This window comes from Cavia porcellus, unplaced genomic scaffold (assembly GCF_034190915.1).
Source record: "Cavia porcellus strain 051 isolate PalLab524CR breed Dunkin Hartley unplaced genomic scaffold, mCavPor4.1 scaffold_27, whole genome shotgun sequence".
NCBI lineage: Eukaryota > Metazoa > Chordata > Mammalia > Rodentia > Caviidae > Cavia > Cavia porcellus.
The window spans coordinates 7,107,970-7,134,807 of NW_026947510.1; the positions used below are offsets into that span (position 1 = coordinate 7,107,970).

General features: G+C 42.8%; 1 long non-coding RNA gene across 1 annotated transcript in view; it reads right to left on the minus strand.

Annotated features, from left to right (window-relative positions):
• The window catches only part of LOC111756932 (uncharacterized), a 129,670-nt gene that overhangs the window by 13,865 nt on the left and 88,967 nt on the right, over positions 1-26,838 (minus strand). The window contains exon 4 of the long non-coding RNA XR_010043711.1: positions 21,999-22,107. This is a non-coding gene — a long non-coding RNA (uncharacterized LOC111756932). The remainder of the gene's footprint in view (positions 1-21,998; positions 22,108-26,838) is intronic.

A 26,838-nucleotide genomic window follows, 5' to 3' on the forward strand; every position in this document is an offset into this window, starting at 1 on the left:
CACCACTCCTATTTAATATAGTACTGGAAATACTAGCCAGAGTAATTAGACAAGAGAGAGAAATAAAAGGGGTAAAGATAGAAAAAGAAGAAGTTAAATTATCGTTATTTGCAGATGACATGATATTCTACATAGAAGACCCCAAAACTCCATTGAAAGACTCCTAGATATAATAAATTCAGCAATGTAGCTGGATACAAAATCAATACTCAAAAATCAATAGCATTTCTATACACTAACAACAAAATCACAGAGAGAGAAATAAGAGAAGCCACATCCTTCATACTAGCAACCAAAAAATGAAATATTTAGGAATTATTCTCATGAAAGAAGTGAAAGATCTATATAGGGAAAATTATAATACATTGAAAAAAGAAATTGAAGAGGATCTCAGAAAATGGAAAGACATCCCTTGCTCATGGATAGGAAAAATAAATATTGTAAAAATGGCCATTCTCTCAAAACTGTTATACAGATTCAATGCAATCCCAATAAAAATACCATCAACATACCTCATAGATCTAGAGAAATCACTCCTAAAATTCATCTGGAACCAGAAGAGACCTAGAATAGCAAAGACAGTTCTAAGCAGCAAAGGCAAGGCAGAAGGCATCATAATCCCTGACTTGAAATTATACTACAAAGCAACTGTAGTAAAATCAACATGGTACTGGAATAAAAACGGAGCCGAAGATTAATGGAATAGATTAGAAGATAGGACCACAACTACAAACATACTCAACCACCTTATCTTTGATAAAAGGGCCAAACATTTCACTGGAAGAACAACAGTCTCTTTAATAAATGGTGTTGGAAAAACTGGCTCTCCATATGCTGAAAACTAAGACTAGATCCATGCCTATCACCGTGTACTAAATTAAAATCTAAATGGATTTGAATATTAAAGCAGAAACACTAAATCTATTGGAAGACAAGTTGGGTAAAAACCTTGAAGACATAGGGGCAGGCAGAGAATTCATGAACAGGAATCAAACCACACGGGAAGTATTTCCCAGAATCAACAACTGGGATCATGTCAAAAGAAATCTGCATGTCAAAAGAAATCTCTAGCATAGTGAAAAGAAAACCTACAAACTGGGAAATAATCTTAGTGCACTGTCCCTCAGACAAAGAGCTTCTGTCTAAAATATATAAAGAATTTTTAAAAATCAGACCCCCAAAATTCAAGGACCCAATCCAAAAATGAGCATCTGAGATGAATACACAATTCTCAGATGAATAAATACAAATGGCAAATAAATACACGAAAAAATGTTCATCATCATTACTCATTAGAGAAATGCAAATTAAAACTGAGATTCCATCTCACTCCAGAAAGAATGGCCAGGATCAATAACAAGTGCTGGAGAGGCTGTGGGGAAAAAGGAACTCTCCTGCACTGTTGGTGGGAGTGTAGACTGGTGCAACCATTGTGGAGGTCAGTCTGGAGATTTCTCAGAAAGCTGGGATTGGAAGTCCCATTTGACCCAGCTATTCCACTTCTAGGCATATTCCCAGAAGAACTGAAAACATCATACCACAGTGATATATGTGCACCCATGTTTATAGCAGCACAATTTGTAATAGCCACATCTTGGAAACAACCTAAGTGTCCATCAACTGAGGAATGAATAAAAAAGTTGTGGTATTTTTATACAATGGAGTACTACTCAGCTATAAAGAATAATCACATTGAGATATTTATAAATAAATGGATGTAGCTTGGGACCATACTCATAAGCTAAATAAATCAAACTCACATGTATAAATACCAAATAGTTTCCCTAGTGTAAGAAATGGTAAGAATATATGAAAGTATGTGGTAATCATGATTCCCCATTATATTGCTTAGAAGCCTTATAATGTTTTCATTCATTAAGTGGAATGGTTTTATTCTGGGTTGTTTGATTTTATTGTCTGTGATGGTATGAACAGCTATTTTGAAGAAAACAAGACATTATAATAGCTAGTGATGATTTAATATCATCTTGTTTTGAAGTCCCACCAAGCTTTTGTTCTTCTGCCTCCATCAGTTTTATCATGTTGTATCTTACTGGATTTTATTATATGTGATAGCATAAACAAAATTTTTTTATAGACAAGGAGATAATATAGTAACCATTGTTTGTTTTCTGTTAGTTGGTTCTGAATACCCTGTAATACTTTCATTCTCTTGAATGCTTTTACACTGTCTTTTTATGTTCGATACTAGAGTATATGAAGGTATACTCAAATATTTCAAGGAAAGAGACACTATGGTAGCGACTGTTATGTTGGATTGTCTTGTGGTAAAACACTATGTTGCCTAAATTGTTCTGTTTTGACCTGTGTTGTTATGTCCTCTTTTATCTTAATCTTTTTTTTAAAAAATATGCAAATCAATAAATGTTACACACCACATCAACAGAGCCAAAAACAAAAACCACATGGTCATCTCAACAGATGCAGAAAAAGCTTTCAATAAAGTCCAACACATGTTCATGATAAAAACCCTTCAGAAACTCAGAATACACGGTGTCTATCTCAATCTTATAAAGACCATCTATGACAAACCAACAGCCAACATTATACTAAATGGACAAAAACTGGAAGCTTTCACTTTAAAATCCAGAACAAGACAAGGATGTCCACTATCACCACTCTTATTCAACAAAGTTCACTAGCCAGAGCAATCAGACAAGAAAGAGAAATAAAAGGAATAAAGAAAGGAAGAATTTAAATTATCACTATATGCAGATGACATGATACTTTATATAGAAGATCCAAAAAAACTCCATTAAACGGCTACTAGAAGTTATAAATTCAGCAGTATAGCTGGATACAGTCAATGCTCAAAAATCAGTAGCATTCTTGTACACAAACTAAAAACTCACCAAGAAAAAATTATGGAAATATTGCCCTTCACAATAGCATCTTAAAAAATGAAACACTTAGGAATCAACCTAACTAAGAATGTAAAATACCTATATGCTGAAAAATAATGCTATGCTAAAAAAGAAATTGAAGAGGATATTAGAAAATGGGAGGATATTCCTTGCTCTTGGCTAGGAAGAACCAACATTGCAAAAATGGCCATAATCCCCAAACTGTTATACAGATTTAATGCAATCCCAATCAAAATACCATTAACATACCTCACAGATCTAGAGAAAACATTCCTAAAATTCATTTGGAAACCGAAGAAACCTCGAATAGCAAAGGCAGTTCTGGGCAACAAAAACAAGGCAAGAAGCATCTTAATTCCTGACTTGAAAATAAACTACAAAGCCACAATGATAAAATCGGCATGGTACTGGCAAAGAAACAGACCTGAGGATCAATGGCACAGATTAGAAGATACAAGCACAGCTACAAAGACACTCAGCCACTTGATATTTGACAAAGGGGCCTGACTTAGTTACTTTATGCTCGTCGCTGAGACAAAATACCTGATGCCCAAGTTGGGAAAGGAAAGGTTTATTTCTTACAGTTTTTGGAGGTTTCAGTCCATACTCAGTTGGCTCCCAGGCAGGAGGGCATGGCTGGGCTGCCGTTCATGGTGGTGGCAAACAGCAAACAGCAACTGGCAAAGAGCAAGACACAGCTTCTTCCTGCCATTACATCACATCCTGGCTCCACCCCTATGTGGGTGGAGCACTGACACCATCAATCCAAACACTAGACAATGAACCAGTCACAAATACACAATGCAAACTCATGAGGCCTGGGGGACACGGACATAAACCATGACAGGGCCAAACATGTTCCCTGGAAGAACAATAGCCTCTTTAATAAATGGTGTTGGAAAAATTGACTCTCCACATGCTGAAGACTGAAATTAGATCCATGCCTATCACCATGAACTAAACAAAGTCTAAATGGATCAAAGACCTAAATATTAAAACTTAAACACTAAATCTACTGGAAGACAAGGTAGGTAAAAAGCCTTGGAGACATAGGGGTAGGCAGAGAATTCATGAACAAAAAGCAAACTGCACGAGAAACACTTCAAAGAATCAACAACTGGGATCTCATATTATTGAAAAGTTTCTGCACTTCAAAAGAAATCAACAGAGTGAAAAGAAAACCCACAGAATAGGAAAGAATTTTAGCTAGCAATCCCTCACACAAAGGATTTATATCCAGAACATATAAAAAAAATTGAAAAACATCAAGCCCCCCAAATTCAAAGACCTTCTCCAAAAATGGGCATCTGAGATGAACACACAGTTCTCAGGTGAAAACATACAAATGGCAAATAAATACATGAAGAAATGTTCACCATCACTAGTCATTTGAGAAACACAAATTAAAACAGCACGGAGATTTCATCTCACTCCGGAAAGAATGGCTGCCATCAAGACATCAACTGATAACAAATGTTGGCGAGGCTGCGGGGGGGAAAAAGGAACACTGCTCCATTGTTGGTGGGAGTGTAGACTGGTGCAACCACTGTGGAAATCAGTATGGAGAATTCTCAGAAGACTAAGATTGGAGGTTCCATTCAACCCAGCTATTCCCCTCCTGGGTATTTTCCCAGGAAAACTGAAAAGGTCATATCACAGTGATATATGTGCACCCATGTTCACAGTAGCACAATTTGTAATAGATAAATCTTGGAAACAACCAAGATGCCCATCAACTGCAGAGTGGATGAAAAAGATGTGGTATTTTTATACAATGGAATATTACTCAGCTATAAAAAGGATACTCTTGAAGCCTTCATTGACAAATGGAGACAACTTGAGGCTATCCTCATTAGTGAAATAAATAATAATCATATTTATAAATATCACATTGTGTCTCTAGTGTAAAAAGTAATAAATGTAGGAGTAATAAAACTCAAAATGTTTAATTGCTATTGTAAAAAAGAGAGGAAAAGAAAGTGCTCTAAAGGATATAATTGTATGTATGTTTAATTTTATAGGATTGATAACCATATTACTAGGTTTTTGTTGGATAGTTGAACAGAACTGTTTGTAGTCTCGCTGTTTGAATGTTTACTTTGTATGCTTCACTTTTGTAACTTGAACAACTATTTGTAAGAGGATAATATGTAATCATCAACTAGTGATTTCTTATTATTTTTTTGAAATTATGTATTATTTCCACCCTTTTTCTGTTTTTTTTAAATAAAAAAACACACAAAAAACAAAATAGCTGCAGATAATTTCAGACATAGTAAAAATTGAGCAGAACAGAATAGAATAGAAACAATAAAGCCAAAACAGTGAATGCAATAAAGAACTTCAAAACAAGCCACTGGTAAATCCAAAATGGCTACCATAAGTCCTATTATCTTTCAAATGGCTGCTCCTGCCTTCAGATTTAACATAATCAAACAAAACAAAGGACAATAAAACCCAACCCAATAAAGCCATGAAAATGATACGGTTTCCCACAGGGATCGCTTCCTGCTGAGGCCCGGATCCCCCCCACCCCACCCCGCAGCACAGTCAGCAGGTGGATGGGGCTGACTCGCTGAGAGGGGTTTGGGTGTGGGTGTCCCCACTCCTGCAGCAGCAGGCACACAGCACTGCTTTCCAGGTGGGGATCACCTCTTGGTGAGGTCCCTGGTTCTCTCTCCCCACAGTCCAAGAATGGCCAACTGTTCTTAATTTTTTTAAAGAAGTTTTTTTGTTTATTTATTTGTTTTTTAATCATTACAAATTTGGGTGATGAAAGAGAAAAGAAAAAAGAAACACTTTGTGCTATATATAATATCTACAAAACAGAGTAACTTTACAGATGATGGACAGATAGTAGGCTGCTCTCAAGTGCTGCAATTGGAGGAGTCACAAATGTCTGTAATGCTACTGCATAGTTTCCTCAAATCATTGGTGCCGTAGCCTTCTTTTTCTCCATGTTAAATTTCTTCTGCATACATTCATCCTGCGTGGGAGGTTGGAAGTCATTGATGTCCATGGCTGAGAAAGGAGGACTAGGCCTCCTTGCTATGAACATGAGTCTTTATACATGGAGGGACATTGCTTCCCCCTCCCTGAGGGTTGCCAAGGCTTGGCTTGGTCTCCAGCTGCCTCTTCACCAGCAAGGTCATTACAGAAGGACAGGTGTGGAAGACAAAGACACTCTCCTGCTTTTTTCTGCTGCATTTTTTTTTTACCACCCCAGGGCAAAAACTAAACAGTAAATTTTGAATTCCTTCATTGTAGTTTCTGCTGAAATTAGATGAATTGGAATCAAAATCTGGAAGTAAATTAGCAGGTGCCAATGCCAATGTTCCTTTGGACAGGCACTGATGAGGACCCTCACTGCAGGAGTGGCACACAGAGGCACTCTCCTGGTACAAGGCAATCCCTGGAGCAGAGCGGAGCCTCCCAGGAGCCCCACCTGGCTACGTGCTTCCCATGATCATTCCTGTCCACACACAGACGTGAACTGGCTGTGGGGAGATGCAGCAGGCATCTGTGATGCTGAACTTCATTGCAAAAATGCCTGTTGCTGGTCCCTTTCTCCTGTTCATCAAAGACGAAGTTCTCATCAGGTGTTCATGTCCCTTCATTACTGTCCCAAATGTAGCCCCGGGTCTGTCACTAGAGGCTATTAACTTAGCTTTGCTTTTATCAATTTCACTTGAAGGGTTGTCATTATTTTTTTATGGCAAATGTTCGCTTTCTTTCTATGTAAAGAAATCTTTTAAAATAAGTTCTGTGAATTAAAGTATGAGTTGGCATAAAGAAAGTCATTAAGTAAATAACATACTTGTGGGACACACATCTGACAAAGCCATCATGTCTTCAGTATAGCTATGACCAGGCTTGGGGACCCAGGCAGGAGAGCTGAATTTGGCCCTGGCTGCCTCTCGCCTGTAGGCTGAGCCTCTGATATTCATGCTGAGCCTCAGTTTTCTGTAGTTCATAATAAAGGTGGGCTGATGGTATCCAGCTGTCCTTCTGGCCCTGACCATCAATCACTCTGTAAAGGGAGATTTTCACTATATAGTTAAGCACAAGGACCAGGCCTGCTGGGAAAGGTCATTAAACCTAATCAAATCTAGCAAGATGAAAGGACAGGTCCCCACCTACGTGCCACTTTCTTTAAATGCATCTGGCAGGTCCAGAATGTCAGCTAGCTGCTAACTGGGTCCCAGCAGTATAATGAGATTTGGACTCTGCAGTGGAAGAGAAATTCTTCCACTGACTAATCAGGTTAGTGAAGTGAAGAAAAGTTGTACATGCTAAAAGTACCCCCCTGGGGTTCTCACAGAGCTTGCATATAAAATATAAATGTGTACCTAGCTACTTTATTTTTCTGAAAAAAAAATAGAGGCTGCTGACCTAACATTAAAGTGTGGTCTTGGAAGGCAAATGAGATAACAGCTACATTTACGCAGGGAAAGCCCAGCGGAGGACTGAGGAGCCGTGCCAAAAGGGTTACCAGTATACAGATGTTTCCAGATAATTTAGGCAAAACTAAGAATGAAGGGGGAGAGTTTTAGTTACTTTCTGCATTGCTGAGCCAAAATACTCAGCACCAAACTAAAGGGAGGGAGAGTTTATTTCAGCTCACAACTTGTGGAGGTTTCAATTGGACGACAGGCAGGATGGCATAGCAGAGGGGCACTGTGGAGAAGAAACAGTCCATGGCAGGCAGAAGACAGCGAGCAGCAAGCAGCAGCCTTCTTTTTGTCCCTTGTATTCAGGGCAGGTAGTCCCGCATGGGGCACCCTTGATCCCAGCATCACACACTCTAGATCCAGCCACCTCCAAAAAGCCCTACCTATGACCACATGAGGCTCTGGGGGACATTGACACAAACCATAACAGGGAGCAACATTTTCTAATCAGCAGCACTTCATCCCTCCGGGATGTAGCAATTGTCTAGCTTGGATCAAAGAGGCCTGAGGAGTGCTGACCAAGGGTATAGTCCCTGGGGTCTGAATCGGCTCTGGACTCAGAAGTTTTGGGACCTTGAGCAAGTTACTTAACCTCTGCAAGTCTCAGTTTCCTCAACAGTATAATCAAGCCAATAAGAGTATCTACTTCATAGAATGATTCTGACAATTACATGAATCAACCCATTAGCGTGCTCTGGGAAAGCTCTGATGTAGAGAAAATGTTGTTGGTGTAAGAATATTAAAGTCTATGGAAGGAACAACATCTTAGAGGAAAATATTATGCCATTTCCCATAAGAGACTTGAGCATTGGTATTAGAATGGCAGAGGGAGGCTCTGGAACCAATCCCCATGTCCACTTTCTTTGGAAGAACTCAAGGCCACTGTGGACATCTTTGGGCCAACTGTACATCAAGATGACCCCAGGTTGAGGAAGGCAGTGTTCTCCCTTTGGAAACTCCTGAGCAGAGTGTGGCTTTCATGCTTTCTCACGCTGGTTCAAGGTTGTGCCTGGTGTAGGACACTTGGGTCTGAGTCCTGATGTGTTGTTTCCAAGCCTGGCCTTCCTACCTCGGTGTATCCTCTGAGGTGCTCTGTAGGCCCCCAGGGAAAGTCTGATTTGGCATAAGCTGGCCAGATTTGCATTCCGTGACTTAGCCTAGGTATTGTCCTCTCAGCACTTGCCATTGTGAAAGTTCCTGGCAATGAGGCTAGTGGAGAATTGGACACAAGGGCTGGGTCTCCGTGTAACAACTGGCAGCAGGAAGACAGAGGAATAAGAATGAGGTCAAGTCCAGAGGTTGGCACACTGATGTCCTAAAGTGGGCAGGGAGGTCAGGGCAACAGCACAAGAGGGCACTCTGCAGTTGAGGGCTCAGAAGCAGACAACAGGAAATAAGAAGGCAAAACGTGGAGAGAAGGAAGCTTCCAAGGACTGAGCCAAGGCTCCACCAATGGTCATGGCAAAATAGCCCTTTACAGGGTGCCTGCACAAATGGAAACAGACACTGTTTCAGGGACAGCCTGAACAGAGAAGGCAGCATTCACCTCTTCTGCCATCCATGCATTCATCCAGCTTGCATTTAGTAAGCACCTGCCTCATGCTGGTCCTCACGCCAGGTGCTCAGATAAGCACCAGGATTTCCCCTCACATGATGCATGGCCCAAGCAGAAGAGGGCAGGAAGAGAGCCCATCTAGCTGCAGAGGCCAGCGCGGGCACACGCTACAGGATAAAGCAGTGATGATTCCCATGTGCAAGATGAGGGAGTGGCCCTCCCTCTCCAAGGATCAGAGGAGGACTTGTGGATCTCGGGCTGTGTCTTCATCCTGGACTTTTGTCTCATCCAGGCTTTGAGGAAGAGGGGATTGCTCCGGTCCTCAAAGACTGGGATGCTTAGCTCCAGCTCTGGAGGAGGTACACAAAATTCCCTAGTTTTTGCTGGCAAAGTGTGGTCTCTGGAGCAATAGCAAGGAGCCCTCGAGGGACCTAGTTAGAGACACAGAGCTCTATGTGTAATGGTACCTGGGGAGGAGGAGGAAGGGAACAGAGGGGCTTGGGTACTAAAATAGACTTAGATAAGAGCACTAATTCCACTGTTCCACAATACTTTCTGGGGAGAGGTATGGCTCACGGTGACCTGGGGTGTGTTTCATGAATAAGTAGAGAAGATGAGTAGGCAACCTGACACTGAGTACAGATTGGGGAGATGTCACAGGGCCAGGGTTGGGCAGCTTGCTCTGCCTGGTTCTGGGTGGAAGGCAGGAGGAGTGACCTGCACCCTGGGCTGTGGACAGCATGTGCTTGCACCATGCTGGGCACTGGGAGAGCTGAGCAGGGGACCCTGAGGGTAGGACAGAGCCGGCAAGAGCAGGGCTGGGATGGGCAGCATCGTCTCCTCTGATGCACATGGAGCACTTTGTGGAGGCACATGTGTGAGTCCTGAGCAGCCCTCACTGTGACAGCAGAAGGGACAGACATACCCAGAGCAAAGATCTCTTAGACACAGTGCTTGTGGACAAAGTAAAATAGACACTGAAATCTATACCACAATTCCAGGGAACATAACAAACTTTAAACAGGACAGATGGGCTGTATTTGCTTGAAAGGAGAATGGGAGAGGGATGCAGAGATACATAACAACCGTAAGTAATAAAATGGTAATAAAATAAAATTAAAATAATAAAATGTACTAAATACAGAGTGAGGGGCTAGTAGAGTGCTTGTCTAGCATGCATGAGGCTCTGGATTTTATCCCGAGCACCAAAAAGTAAGAAATAAAATAAGTAAATGATAACATACAAAGCTGAGTTCCCTGCACCAACAGTGGTAATGTTGTGCAAAATGAACTGGGTGATAGGCTTGGCCCTTGGCACACAAAGCCCCAAATGACCATGTGCGTATATAAATAAACAGCAAGGGGTCTGAAACTGTAGTTTTGCCCACTTCGGGACCCAGCTTCAGGTTTTAGTTTTCCAAATCACAGGCTGCACTGGCAGGAGGAGAGGCCTGTGATCCCAGACCTGCTCTGCTCTAGGCCTTCCAGCTTGGTGCCCAAAGTGCTTCCACCCTTTGCAGCCCTGGGCTCTCTGGAGTCCGCTGTTAGAGCCTGGATTCTGAGGCTGAGGTGCGGCTCTTCCCTGCTGCCTTTGGGAGCAGGTGTGCAGCCATCTCTCAGCCCAGCTTCACCTTCTGACCCAAGATCTGAGAACTCAGATTTTGACCAGAGAAGCATCAAAACTCTCTGGCACAAACCCAGCCATATGGCACACACCTATAATCCCAAATCTCAGGAGGTCGAGGTCGGAGGATCGTTGAAAGTTTGAGGCCAGTCTGGACTACATAGGGAGACCCTTTCTCAAAACAACAACAGCAGTACCAACTCTCTCACACTGGCCATGTTGGATCTGGAAGGGAGCCTCCATATGTGTATTTGGAAAAACTCCTTAGGCAATTCTTGGGAATTTCACAGGTTGGAAAAAAATTGAAGTTCAAAAGCATAACTAAGTAAATAAATGAGTAAGACAGTAGGATATAAATCAGTATCAAAATCCATAACTGTTTCAGTTAGATGATGTAAAGGTAGAGAAAGCCCTTTTATAACAGAAAATAAAGTATTTAGGACTAAACATAACAAGATAGACCTAGGGATAGATATAGGGAGGAAAAACCAAGAATGAATGAAAGAGATTGCTTGTCCTTGGGCGGGATGACATTGAGAAGATGGAAGTTCTCTCAGTTCATAAATTTTAAGCAATCCCCCAAAACAGCAGCAAACATTTTTACAGAGCTAAATAACTGATATAAAGCATCTTCTATCTAAACACGCAAGCAGGGTTGGAGTGTAGTTCAGCCAAAGTCTGGGTTCAGTTCCTGGCAACCATGACAGTGAAAACACAGGAAGGGCCTTTCGGGCTGGTTATGCAACAGTGCCTGTCCAGACACTGAGGCAGATCTTTTAACAGCATGGTATCAGCCCATAAATAGACCAACGGACCAGTGAAAAGGAGAGAAAATCAAAAGGTGGACTCAAGCACAGGCAGAGATGAGGGCAGGCAAGGTAGGCCCTGGACAATGCTGGGCTGGTTGTTTTGGAAAAGGTAACACTGGATCCCATTTTATATCTTTCACAAGAACAAGTCCCAGAGGGGTCAGGGATCTCAGTGTGAAAAAGGAAACATCACAAATGATTAGAAACCACTGGTATCAGACTGGGCATAGTGGCGCATGCCTGTAAACCTCAGCACTTGGGAGACTGAGGTAGGAGGATCACTGTGAATGTGAGCCAGCCTGGGTTTCTAAGTGAATTCAAAGCCAACCTGAATTACATAAACTCTGTCTCAAAAAACAAACACTGATATCAAGAAATTCTCCTGACACACACTCTCTCTTTTTTTTTTTTATTTAAGAGGAAAAAGAGAAAAACACAAAACAAAACAAAGCAGTGTAAGGTTACACATAATACAGAACTACAAAAAACATAACAGTAAGAAATCACCTGTTAATAGATTACATATTATCATCTTGGAAATAGTTGCTCACATCACAGTATCAAAGAATACAAAGTAGACATTCAAACAGAGAGACTGCAAACAGCTGTGTTCAATGATCCAAAACATTAATATAGTCAGCTATTTAACATCCCTAAACACACTTGCTGTTATATCCGTTAGAGCTCTTTTTTTTTTCCTCCCTCTCTTTTTTACAACAAAATTTATACATTTTGGATTTTATTACTCCTTAGTTCTTATTACTTTTGGGGGGGGGGAGAGAATAAAGTCAAATATGGCAAAACAAAGCCTGACACACACTCTCTCTCTCTCTAGACTCCTATCCGATCTCTTGGCAAAGTCACGTAAGGCAGAGTGTCGCCCTAAGAACAGACACATTCTCTATGTTTTTCAAACCAACTCTGGCTCGCCTGACTATGGAATGCAGAACAAAATTGCTTCACACAAGCTTATGTTATATGTAGGGCAGAGGTGGCCTGCACTTCTCCCCTGGGTCATAGCTGGATTCCACTTCCCAGCCCCCCTTGCAGCTCACTGAGTGCCTCTGCTGGGTTCTAACCAGAGGGAAATGAACATGCCAGGCCATTCCTAGAAGATGGCACAGGGCCACCCAAGGGGAACAGCTTGGGTCCCTGCGTGACCACCCCCATCCGCCACCTGCACCACCATCAGCCCACACTGGGCTGTGAAACAACAAGAAATCACCCCGTACTGGGCTGAACCCACTGAGATCTGGGTTTAGTCTGTGACAGCAGCCAATGTGACTTGCTCTGACTAATGTGGCATTTGAACCACTGCTACCACAGCAGGAATCCCTTTCGACACTTTTAGAAGCTTTCCCTGCTTTCCTGCCTCAGCCTATTTGTGATATGCCAACCCGAGAACATGCAAATTTGAAGCTGAACGGATAGATGCACACCAGCCCACATCTAGGCTCTTGGCTGTCAGCGCTGAAAGGACAGAGAAGAGGGGTGGGAGGACCTCTGCATGGGAGGAAGGAGCACAAAATGCTGTGAGAGATAGAAACTTGGCACCCACAGCAGATCACAAAGATCAAGTTTGAAAAATGCAAATAATATGTGGTTCTATCTCTTAACTCCAAACTCTTCATCTGTTTACTTAGAGATTAAACCAGAACAAAGAGAGCATTGTTACAGCCATGAAAACACCACTGCTGCCAATGTCAGACCTGGTCAGAGGTGACTGGAGCTGGGTGGAAAGAAGTCAATGATAATGGGACAAAGGTACTGTGGAAGGAGCAACACTTCAAATTTCTTTTTTGAAGTTAAAATAAACTGTTGTTTGGTAATCAGCAGCCCCATAACCATTATGACAAAAACCCTAAATCTTTCCAAGAGAGCTCCCTCTGATAGGGGGACATCATAACCCATTTATGAGGGCATGCACATGTCTTGACTGACTCCCCAGGTTCAGCTCAGAACTTCCTGGTAGTCAGAAGTGGAGGTGACCATATTACCTACCTCCCAACCTGCAGATCCTAGAGGAAGCTCAGGGAACTGCAAGAAAAGGGACTTGGGGAAGACAGTGAAAGGAGAAGGAGGAAGAAAGCCCTAAAATGCATCTATCCACCGGAGGAAGTCCACAAAATGCAACAGGAGACAATGCTGCAGAATGCCATCCTCAGCAGGAGACAGGCTCAGGCCCACACATATCACAGAAAGTGCCTTTGCTGAGCCTCAGGGGCAGCTTCTATGGCCCCTGCTGTGGGGGAGCCCTGTGAATGCCAGCAAGTGTTTAGAGTGGGGGGCCCTGTATTGGCGAGCAGCACAGAGACGAGCTGGCTGTCAGGCTTCCTCAGTTCAGAGAAAAAATGAAAGCCTGCAAGTGCCTGGTTCCTGAGAAGAGCTGACAGTGTGTTCGTATGTCCTCTTTCTAAGCAGCACTGTGATAGACAGGGAATAAATACAGCCAGCCCTCTGCATCCATGGATTCTGCATCTACAGATTCAACCAACAGCGGCTAGAAGATTTAGATTGGAAAATTGCATCTGTACTAAACATGTTCACACTTATTTGTTGTCATTTCCTAGACAATACAATATAAAGCCATTGGCACGGCATTGACAAGTCATCTAGAGACAATTTAAAGTACACAGGAGATGGGCAAAGGTTGTACGCAAATAGTACACCACTTTATCAAAGTGACTTGAACACTATCTTTGGTATTCATAGGAAGGTTCCAGAGAATCCTCTGTGGACCCCAAGGGAACAGCTGAGTTCCAAGGACATGCTAGATACTGATGCCACGTGGGGGGGGGGCGGAGCAGCGTTCAGAGAATGTGCGTTGGCTCATGACACATTCCAAACCCCTGGACACTGTCCTTGTGTCTGGAGTACAATGGATTCACAGAAGCCACAGGGATATAAAAACCATGGGGGACTCTGGACAAGCAGACAGGCTAACAAATTACATCTAAAGCATAAAGGGCCTAAGACAGCACCTGGGAAAGAGTAATTTAAACTTTCTACCTTCAACATGGAAGCAATCAGAAACATGGACGTGGATTCAAGTTCTTGGAAAGCAAGAGGTGGGCCTGGAGGTTAAAGTCCCTGCCTGGTCATCAAGACCTATGGTGTTGGCACCAGTACTGATGGCCCCCTCTCATGCAGAGGTCCCTGTGCACTGTTCCCTCTGTGTCTGCTCTCTTATTAAAATACTCCACTGCATGCTGACTCAGGGCTTATGCAAGCGCTGGACCGTCCACCCAGAGGTCCGATTTCTCCTCCAGCCTTGTCATGGCTTTCTCTTCCTCACTCCCTGCAGTCCTCAGCTGCCAGTTCCACAGAAAGCCATCCTCAGCCCACCTGCCAAAGTCCTCTCATTGTCTCTGACTGGTCCTGTTTTACTTTCCTCCCTAATACTCTTACTATTCCTAGTGCTCCACAATGTCACAACACTCAATACTAAAATTAAATTATCTATATATGTGTAATTATTATATATAGTGTCTTTGCTTGTTTATTATCTGGAATGGCCCTGGCCAATATGGTGATCATTTGTCCAATATGGTAGCCACAGGTAGCTGTGATCACCTCAAATGTGGCTTGTTTGAAGTGAGATGTGCTGTAAGGGTCAAATACATAATGACTTTGAAGACTTGACACACAAAAGGTCATAAAGCATCAACCATTTTTACACTGATTATATGTGGAAATGAAAGTACTTTGGATATACTGGATTATCCCATCGTCTCCCTCCATGGAAAGCTGAAGGTCTCAGACAGGCTCTTTTTGAGGAAAGGGACCATCTTGTTCCCAGCACCTATGAGAGCAGCTGATGCAGAGCACTGTTTGGGAAGCAGAGGCCGAATGGCTCAGTGTGCTGGGATCTTATGGAGACAATGTCTTTCTCCTCTCCTCCTCTCTCGCCTCACAGTCTGGTGATTACCGCTGTTATATAAGAAACTGGCAGCTTTCCTGATCTGCGTGCTTAAGAACTTGTTCTGTTTTAGACCTTTCTGAATAGATAGGAAAACAGATCTTTGCCACTGTCTTCTGAAAATAACCTTAATTCTTTTCCACAATAAGCCATTTAAATGGCCTATTGTACTAATCTGTCTGTCACTGAGGTGATGAAATAACTGAGGAGGACTCACTTTATCAAGAAAGAGGGTTGTGAAACCCACGGTTTGGGAAGTTCAAGGGTGCCTGAACTGGCTTGCCTTGGGGGAGGGTCCTCTTTTTGTGTCAAGAGGTGAGTGACAATTGGGGGGGGGCACATGTGGGATGAAGTATCCCATTTCCAACCCAAAAGCAGGGAAAGCCAGGGGGTCCTGCAGTCCCTTCCCAGGCAGACCCTATGGACCTAGGTACCCCCACATGGCACTCCTCTTGAAGGTTCATATCACCTCAATCGCATAACACATGGGTCCTGGATCCAGACCATATTCAAACCACAGCACACACCTTATGGACAGCCAGTTTATCAGCAGAACTTGAGACCGTACTTGAAAGAAACAGAAAAACAAAAGCAAGAGCATGTGTCATAAGGAGACAGAGCCATTTGTGGGGAAGGAATGAGTGAAGGCCTGCAGATTAGGAATGTCACACACCTGGCAGAAGCAGAGGAGTCCAGGCCTGTCCACCAGAGTAGTCAGCTATGTGCAGACATGGCTACCAAAGAAGGCACATCATTCATTCATGCATTTCTCAGCTTCATCCAGCTCCTCCCAGGGGCTGGGCACATGGTGAGAATGACATAGAGAATGTCCTAGCTGCCTGGATCAGAAATGAACAAATAAGCATGTGAAAATAATGTACTCTGTACTTTGGGAGGCCAAGGCAGGAGGATCACAAGTTCAAACCCAGTCTAGACAAATCAGCAATTTAGCAAGACCATGTCTCAAAGAAAAAGACAGAGATGGGGAGCCAGCTTAGTCCCAAGGCCCTGGGTTTAATCCTCAGTAGTGTATATGTGCACGCATGCACGTGCGTGCACACACACACACACACACACACACACACACAGAATATTCTATACATTTTATTACTGCACACTCAAAGAATACATGCTTTTTTTAAAAAACATGATCACATTGATCAGAAGAATACATGCTTTTAATTAATGTTTCAGAACCACAGTATGGGAAATGAAGTTAGATACTAGAAATTTTCTAAGAATAATTTTAGGATTTTTTACAAATTAAGGCTATTTAAAGTAAATTTCTACAAAAATAAGGATATGAAATTACAAGGCCATCGTTTACAGGAACATGCCACATGGGCATAGATTCTGTCCCTCAACGCTTCCCAGAGGGTCCCAGGTAATATATGTAAGTGTCACCAGGTGGAAAGACTCCAAGACATGAACACAAGCTGCACATTAAAACCAAGAAAATGATCTGGATGTGGTGGCCAGGCCTGTAATCCCAGCGCCTCAGGAGGCTGAGACTGGGGGATTGCAGGTTTGAGGCCTGCCTGGGCAATTTAGCATGACCTTGTCTCAAAATAAAATAAGAAAAGTTATGTATGGGAGGAATAGCTCAGTGCTCCCTGGGTTTATTCCCTAGTACCAAACTCTTCTCCCTGAAAAACCCTAGAAAATAAAATTACATTTTAATACTAGTATTAGTACCTCAGTGCAAAATGCACTGCCAAAGTTCCAAGTTTGGCCCAGAATAACAGCAAAGCAAACCATGACACCTGCTGGAACACAACAAGCTTCCTGAAAAGCCTTTGAACTCCTCACATTCTAGAGCAAACAGGCACCCATCTCCTTGTCAGATAGGAGCATGCCCTAGCATTTTGTGGAAACTACCAGGACTGCAACCTACAAAGTGCAGAGCTGAAAGGAAGACAGAGACGAATCTAGCAAAGGCTTTGATTTTAAGTCCTGTGGTCGCTGCAGACCCAGGGCAGGAAGCTGCTTGCAAACTTATTCAGCCAAGGAGGCCTGAACACCTATGATGTGCGTTTCCATCTCAGAGCTGTGACTGCGTGCTCACGCTGTCCTGTGGGAAGTGTGGCCACACATGTGCCATGTTAGCAGAAGGAAACATGCTATGGTTTGTGTCTAGATGTCCCCCAAAGCCTCATGCAGTCACAGAGGATTTTTGAAGGTGACTGAATCTTGAGTGTGCAATGCTGGGATTTCGGAGTGCTGAGATTAATAGTGGGTAATTGGACTGGCACTGCCCTCATCCTGATAGCCTGGACACAGCATGAAGGGTAGAAAAAGACCAGCCTTTCCCTTCCTTGTTGTCTTCACCGTATTTCACCACCAAGACCCATTGCCCCTCTGCCATGTGTCCTGCCTTGGAGCCAGCTATGGACTGAAATTCCTACAAACTGTGACTTAAATAAAATCTTGGATGTTGGATATTTTGTCTCAGCAACAAGAAAAGTAAGAAAAGACATGAATTTTTATAGAACAAGCTGTGCTCTATCCCTGCCACACTGTGTTCTGCACTCACCTCTACCACAGGGGTGGCCACACAATTCTTTCCTCTGTGCTGTGTGTCCAGTTACCAAAGGTCCATCAGATTCTTTTACAAAGTTTTACTGGGGACACAGAAGTGAGGAAAATAGAGTCTCAACCATAAGGAAAGGAAAGTCTAGTCTGAGAGATTGTGTGAATCACTACCCAAGACACTGGGTAATGAGTGCTAATAGAGGTTTTAATACTTTAATATGGCCACAAAGAGGAGAAAATAATGAGTCCTATCTGAAAAGAAGTGGGACTTGGAGAAAGATCCCTCAAGGAGAGGATATTTGAGTGGGGTATCAAAGATTAAATAGGAGTTTACCAACCAAAGAAGGGGAGGAAAGGATATTTAGGCAGAGGAAGCAGCATATTCAAAGCACATCAGATGAGACACATGTAAGCCACTGTATCTGGAGCGTGGTTATTTGAAAGGAAGATGGGAGGTAGGATCAGAAGATGTTGATTGTTGCTTTGGTCTCCATATGCACATAGGATACTCTAAGTTTCCAAAATCAAAGTAGTTTTATATTTTGTTTATATTTTGTTCATTTGTTTGTTTGTTGAGACAGGGTCTCATTATGCAGCACAGACTGGCTTTCAACTGACTGTGTATTTAGCGTAGGCTGGCCTTGAACTTGCAGCAATCCTCCTGCCTCAACCCGAGTCCTGGGATACCAGGCACATAGCACCATGCCTGGCACAAAGTGGATGTAAAAATAAAGATATGTGTGTGTTCGCTCACATAACTGTACAGACATGAGCTGTCCAGGGCTGCAGAGGCCTGCTCCTGTCTTGGTGCCCAGCCATCCTGGGCACATAGACCCTGTTCACATAGCTGGTCACAGCTTGCCCCACACATCGGATTCTTTCCTTTCTACCGCTGTGCTCTATCCCTGCCATGGTGCATTCTGCACTCACCTCTACCACAGCTGCTGTGTGATGTACCATGAGCATCCTGTCCTTGCTCTGTGCCCAGTGGGGGTGTCAACCCTTTCTCCAAGGATAGAACTGGGGAACTAGACATCTCTCCTAGGTATGTTCCCACATGGCAGAGCCTGGCTATGAGGAACTTGGGAAATGTAGTTCTTCCTCTGGAAGGCCGCTTCTCAGGATCCACCAAGTTAAAACCAGAAGTTCTTTCTGTAAGAAAAGAGAGAGCAGGCAGGAGGAGGCCAGCAGCAGCCCTCACAGTTGTATGCCTTGCATGCTGTGCCCATGAGCTCTAGGTGCCATGGGCAAACTAATGCAATGTACTTGAACTTTTTGGCTTATTTATCCTGGCATGCTGTTTTGGTAGTCATTTTCTGATTTCTGAAAATTAGAACTTTCAGGATATACAAGATTACCAAACGTCAGCAAATAATGAATGAATATTGACTCAAACACAGGTGCTTAGGAAGCAGGAATTTTCCCTCAAACCTAGCCTGCATGAGATTTAAGAACTCATTATACTCTATTGCCCAAGTTTACAAAAGCAAATCAGGAGCCCTCTTTCCTCTGCCCTGGACCAAAGGGATGGGAACAGACTTCTCATAAAGGAGGGGAGGAAAACAAGGCGGATGTCAGATTTATACTGTCTCGCACCTGAACCCCCATATAGCTGCCATTTGGGATGGCAGCTGACCCTTCTTGACTTCAACTACTCCATCTATAAAATGGGGACAACCCTGATTCTCAGATTGGCAGGATTAAGTGAGACACACTATATGACCCATAGAGGGCATTCAACAAAGGTGTGCTTTTGACTGAAGACCTTGACAGTTACTACACAGCAAGGGTTTGATAAACACTGTTCCCCAAGAATAGATTTAAAAGTCTGATTTCTTGCAAAAAAAGAAGAGCACTTCTAGCTAGCTTAATACCTTAATCAAGTGATCAATCTTAACTTGAGAAGTCAAGGGCAAAGTGACATCACAGGATAACTGTTGTGTCCCACCAGGGACAGAGCATCCCTTCCATAAATGTGTGCCCTGAATTTACTGAGGAAGAAGCATCACACAAATCCAAGACCAGGTTCGTTTTGGAAAATGACTGTCCTGGACTCTTAAAAACCTCGATGTCATGAAACACACGCATATACACAAAGAGAAAGGAACAGTTCTGGCTGAAAGGAGATGAAGAATATAATATAATATATAATATAATATAATAATGGGGACAAATTTGATTAAGTAAGAAAATCTTAGAGGACATTGTTGATGTAAGAGAGTATCTAAGAAATCCATGCTGATGTATTTAGAAGTGAAATGTGATGGCTGGAATTCACTTTCAAAGATTTTTTTAAAAGTATATTTGAGTGTGGAGTGTATTGCTGAGAGGGAGAAAAAAATACTAAACCAAAATGTAGCAAAATGTTAAGAGTTGGTGAAGGGACATGGGATGTTATTTCCATGTATTATTCTTTTAACTTTTGGAAGCAGCTTGAAATTTGTCAAAATAAAAATTGCAGGAGAAAAACATGATGTTACAAAGGGAAAGAATTTGTGCTTTACATAAGAGGGTTAACTTAAGGCTACATATTCAAGAGTATTCTTGGATTCAGTTTGTCTACTGCTTCTTTCAGTGAAAATATAGAAAAATAAAATCATTTACTTTTGTATTTGCATTAGAAAAGAAGAAAGCTATGGTTTGCTTTGGTTAGTCCCTGTCAGATTCATGTTGAAAGTTAACTATAATATAATAGTGTGGGAGGGAAGTACTTTTGAGATGATGACCCTTGGGCTCTGCCCTCTTGAAGGGCTTAATGTAGCTCCCTGGAGAGTGGGCTGGAGATGTTTGGAGCAGGTTGTTATAAAGCAAGCCTCTCATCTCCCCCAAGTCTCTCTGGAAAATGCATTCCTTCCACAGAGCCCACTTCACCTTTGACTTGCCCACCATGCGTGGAGCAATGCATGAGACTCAGCAGAAGCTGAGCAGATGTTCTTGGACTTCAGGACTGAGGAACAAAATAAACTACTCTCCCTTGCAATTTTGGCAGACGAATTTTGGTAATTTTTGGTAGGAACAGAAAACAAACTAAGACAGATCCTTTGCTCATGGCAGGCCCAGGATGCTGGGTGGGCAGCAGATGAAGCAGGGAAAAGAGAGTCACCTTCACCTTTGAGACGTCATCAGCTTTGTCATCAATGACAACCCTGAAAACAAAGTCCAGAAGCAGAAGCAGAAAATTAGGGTGGCAACGGTCTTCTAAAATATATCCATGCAAACATGAGTTTCCCACAATGAGATCAAAAGCCATCAAGCTGCAATGACAAGGCTGAGCCGGAAGACGACTCAGAGATGAACAGGTCAGGATTCTGACTGTGGAGATGGAGGGGACTGGCAGAACAGGTGGCACCGAGGTCTCTCGGGTATTTGTATTTGTCTCAGTCACTTTATTCGTTGCTGGAACAAAATACTTGATACCCACATCTTAAGGGAAGAGAGGTTCATTATGGGTCACATTTCAGCACACAGTCAGCTGGCTCCAAGGCAGAACAGCATAGCAGAAGAAACTTACAGCATGGTAACCAGGAAGGACGGGGGAGCTGGGGATGGAGATATTATCACCTTTAAGGTCATACCCACAGTGTCCTGCCTGTTCCAGTCAAACCCCATCTCTAACAGCAAGTCAGCTACATAGAAGCCTCTATAACCTACTCACCTCCCAAAAGCCCTCCCTGTGATTGCATGAGGCATTCAGGAGACATCTAAGTATAAACCATAACAGCATCATGTGGCTGCAAAAACTTGTTATCTGCATGCACCTGCTGAGACGTAATCTGCTCCTTCAGTTTTGGAGCTTGACTAAAGGTGCAGTTACCCTGGAACTACCTAATCTGGTGTCAGTGAATGCCCTAAATAACCCAGAAGAAGACTCAATTAAAAATACACACTAAGACAACACAGGTAAAAGCTCCTGGCAATATCTGCAGAACAGAAGGTAGACAGCAAGTTCTATATTTAAAATAACTTACAAGACTTTCAGAACGTGATGTATGTCCTAAAGGCAGTGCAATGGTAACACGTTTTGCAGAGCAGTGAACTGGGAAGTACATTGTTCATGACAGGGTTGATGTAAACATAGATATTCAAAAATTTACATAAACTTATGATAAACCTGAAATAAATTTATACTAAAATATGCTAATTCAAAGTATGTAAGTACACTCCAAATTATATGTAAACATTATACTTTATATTGGCACATTATTACATTATTTATTACTTACCCTTTCATGAATGCTGTGGTTTGGACGTGGACTCCAAATGCTCATGTGTGGAAGGTTTGGTTTCCAGCCTGTGATAATTGGAGCTGGCAGGATCTTTAAAAGGCAGAGCCTACTGGAAGAAAGTAGGTCATTAAGGGTTTGTCCTTGAAGGGGATGTTGGGACCCCATCCCTTCCTCTCTCTCTTGCAGCTTCCTAATTGCTGAGGTGAACAGGTTTCCTTTGCCACATGCTGCCTGTCACGTGGCCACCTCATCACAGAACCAAAGCAACAGGTCAACCAACCACGGACTGAAACTTTGCAATCATGAGATGAAATGAAGCTTTCCTCTTTGAAAGTAATTTATCTCATGTGTGGTCACAGTGATGGAACCCTAACACAACAGCCTAATCCATACAGAAGTGGGAGAACTCTCAGTGGCACAGCTGACCCAGTGGCTGTGAGCCTCACTGCAGAGTTCTCGTAAGTCTGGAACTCTGCCAGCTCCCTCTGGGCTCCTATCTCCAACCTGTCCATGGGATGTTCCTGCTTTTTAACAGTAGATTCAAAGTAAAAAATGATACTGTGATTTTGTAGATGAAGAAACAACTGAAATTGCTTCAGTTCTGGGGCTCCTTTATAGTGTTTCTTCATACTTATAAAGGGTATATATATATATATATATATATATATTTTTTTTTTTTTTTTTTTTTTTGGTACCGAGGATTCAACTCAGGACTGCGCACTTGCAAGGCAGGCGCTTATGCCACTGAGCTAAATCTCCTATAAAATTTGAAATTATGAAGTGAAGTGCAATCTGCAACATAAATGCCTCCCTTTTACGAAAGTAAATGTGATAAAATTATGAATTTACTGCTTTTTCCATGTGTACACATGCACACATATTGCAAAATATATGATGTTTAATATATTTTTTCACGTCTAAAGCATTTCCTTTCTAAGTATTGTCATTATTCCTTTTGTCTTACGACTGTAATTGAGGAGATTTTGCTCTCTGGAAAGGGGAGTATTAAAGACAACCCTCCCTAGAGAAGTCTTATTTGAGATGCACCAGGTGGAGACAGCAGGTTGACCACAGGATCTGCTTTGCTCCATCCCAATCCCCTCTCAAGGAACAGCAGAGGCTTACTTTAAAGAGGAGTGGACAGTGCTGGGCATGGGGCATATACTTGTGAACCCAGTAACTTGAGAGGTTGAGGCAAGAGAATAGTGAGTTTGAGGCCAACCTGGGTAACTTAGTGAGATCCTGTCTCAAAAAATAAAAAAGAAAGGAATATAGGTCCATAGTAGAGTATCCCTGGGTTCAATCCCCAATATATAAGGGATATTCAAACTATATGTCTATGTATGTGACCTGATAATGAAGAAATAAAGACAAAAGTATAGAGTTTGGAATTGAGCTGGTGACAAAATACAAAGAAAACTGAGCCAAGCTTGATGGCTCAGACCTGTAGCACTTGGGAGGCTGAAGCAGGTGGATCATTGTGAGTTTGAGACCAGCCGAGGCTACAAAGTGAGCTCAAGGCCATCCCTAACTGCATATGAGACCCTGCCTCAAAAAGATCAAAAAAATTATAACAATATTGTCTAGGAAAAGTCATCTAAAACATCATTTTTTTTAATTTCTGGGAGTTTTAATTTGCTATTTTCAGACTGCCTTTGGTCATGCTTTTCAAGTTTGGATCAGAAGTGTCCCCAGAGGTCTATGTGTTCCAGGAGTGGTCCTCAGACCACCACACTCACATGAACATGGTGGAACCTTCCAGAGGTAGGGCTTGGTGGAGGAAGGCAGGCCATGGGGATGTGGCCTTGAAGAGGATGCCAGGACCCTGGCATCTCCCTTTCCTTTGCTTCCCAGGAGGCTGAAGAAGCCTCCTCTGCCATGTGTCCCTGCTGTGATATTCTGTGTCACACAAACCCAAAGCAAAGGGATCAAGTAACTGGGAATTTAAGACTCCAAAGCTATGAGCCAAAAAGAAACCTTTCCTCTTTATAAGTTATTTGTCTTAAGTATTTGTCAGAGCAATATAAAGCTGACAAACACACACAGAAAAGGAAACATGGATAGGGAAGGGGATTGCCAAACTCTTAATCCAATGCAAAAGCACAAATACTGTTGATTTCTAATAGCAGCGGCTCAGAAACTCACCCTCCTTCCCAATGACCCTCCTACCTGGACCCAGGCCACTTTGTCACAGAGCATCTCCTTTCAACCCTAAACAAATGAAGCTCAACTAAAGCTCTAACCCATGCCAGACATGGTGATATACCCCTGTAGTTCTAGCTCTCAGGAGGCTGAGGCAGAATTGACATGACTTCAGAGCCAGCCCGGATAACATACTGTTGTGAGTTTAAGGCCAGCCTAGAACACACAGCAAGACCCTGCCTCAAAACAATGACAAAAATCCAAACTGTAGTATACATATAAAATACTCAACAAGTTAAGTTTGCAACTCAGGGTCCAGGATATAAATCAGTTTCATAGCGATTGCTTGGCAAGTGCAAAGTTCCTAGCGTTTTTTCACAATGAACACACCAACATCCAGAGTAAAGACAGTAGGTCCAGCATATCCAGAAATTTCCCCTGTACCCCACTAGTCCCTCCTCACCTATGTTCCTTTCTCCTGATCTGCACCTTCTTGGCCTTGGTCCTTACTCAGTAGGGTGGGGTAAACAAGCAGGTTTCCTCAGAAATGGGTGTGAGATTAGCTCATCCCTCTGCAGGGGAGGTGGAGATTGGATTCTAGTATCATGGTGACTGTGTTCAAAGGCCAATGTGCACTCTCCAGGGACAGACTATTCACTGCACGTGTCACATATCTAGCCATTTAAAATAGGCTGGTGCCGGGCTGAGTAGCACATTCCTGTAATCTCACTACTTAGGAGGCTGAAGCAGGAGGATGGTGAGCTGGAAGCCAGTCTGGGAAACTTAGTGAGACTGTGGCTCAAAATTAGAAATCAAAAGGGACAGGGATGCAGCTCTGTGGTAGAGAACACCCTGGATTCAAGCCCTGTGTGGGCTTGAATCAACAAAGGACTGAGATATACCTGGCCACTGAGTCAGGAGGTGAAGAAAAATGGCTCATATGCTGTAAATAGTCACCCAGTGTAACAAAGACTCCTTAGCCATCCTGGGGGGACTGAAAATGGGACTCAGGATGCCACCTTCTAGCTCTATCAGAGAATCTTGTTCATTGTCTCTGCCACCTTCTCAAGTTCAGAGTTCTTGTGACCTCCCCATAGCCTGCCTGACTGGCCACCCTGGTTCTGTCTTCTTGGCATAACTCCACACACCTGCCACATCTTTGGAGGGCAGCTTTGTAATATCTGACAAAATTCCCTGAAAGTGTGCTCCTTGAACCAGAAACTGTGACCTTAGAAACAAGTCCTGAAGAAGGATCAAGCTGTGAGCACACAGACTCAAAAGTCTTGTTGTTGCTGTGGTGCTCACACATCTGAAAAAATGTTGTGTTCTAGAGGTTGATTAAATGCAAAACCACTGTGAGTGCTGGAAGCACTTGAGGAGATGAAGCAATCATACACAGGACAGGCAAACTTTTCCTGTGAAGAGCCAGTCAGTAAATAGCTACAGAACAAAATGCATCTGTACTCATGTCTACACCACCAGCAGATGGCCATAGACTTGGTGACCAGGTCATTTTCTTTACACTCTGTTCATTTCTGAGACAAACTACCCAATGCCCAAAATTAAAGGGAGGAAAGGATTATTTAGCTCATAGTTTGTAAAAGTTTTGGCTCTTAGTCTGTTAATTGCAAGACAGGGTGGCATATAGCAGAGGGATAAGTTCATGATGGTAGAAGACCCTTAATCCCAGCATTGGACCATGAATTAATTACAAATTCTAGATTCAGCCACCTCTGAAAATCTCTACCCCCTACCCTCATGACTGCATGAGGCTTTGGGGGAACGTCTAGACACAAACTATAACTTTCCACCCCAGCCCAGACTCATGCACATGCCTTTATGCAAAAGGCATTTTGTCTATCTCTAAAAGTTGTCAAAGTCCAAACAATCTCAGCATTGCTGAAGAGTCCAAGTCCCAAGACACCTCTGAGATTTAAGGCAAACTATTAGCTGTGAGCCCCTGAACAAATGAAAAGAAGGTTAAACATTTCCAACATTCAGTGGCACAAGACAGACATTTTTATTTCAAAAGTTACAAACAGGGGATTACAAAGGAAAGTGACCAAAGCAAGTCCAAAGTCCAGCAGGGCAAACATTGAGTCCTGTAGGTCCATGTGTAGTATCTGAGGAAACCTATGGCAAGATGTAAATCCAAAAGTGGCTCTGCCCCTGAGGCACTACTGGTGGTTGTAGCTCTCATGGCTCCTCTCTTGGGCTCATTCTACTCCCTTACATTTTCTCAGATGATCCATGTTCCTGGCTTCTTCAAACTTCTGAGGTCTCCAATGCACCTTTGGCTTCACATTTACAGATTCACATATTGCCCTCTTGGACACATTGCCTGGCCTCCTAGGCCTTTATCTGAAATCTGGGTGAAAGCCTTCCTGATCCCACAACACTTGTATTCTGTGTGACCTTAAAACCAGCACCACATGGATGATGCCAATTTCTGCTGTCAGCTGGAGGAGTAGCCAGGCTTTCCTCTCCCTTGGCTATAGGGGATGAATGCCTGAATTGTTGGGCACTCTCATTCCAGTTCAAAGGAAAAAATTCACTAGGCTGTCACCATTTTGGTGCATGATGTTCTGAGACTTTTTCTCAAAATAAATCCTTTCACTTTTACAATTTTGAGGCTGCAAAGCGTAGAATCCTGCTGCTACTTGTGATGACTTCAGGCCATCTGCTTTATTCTCTT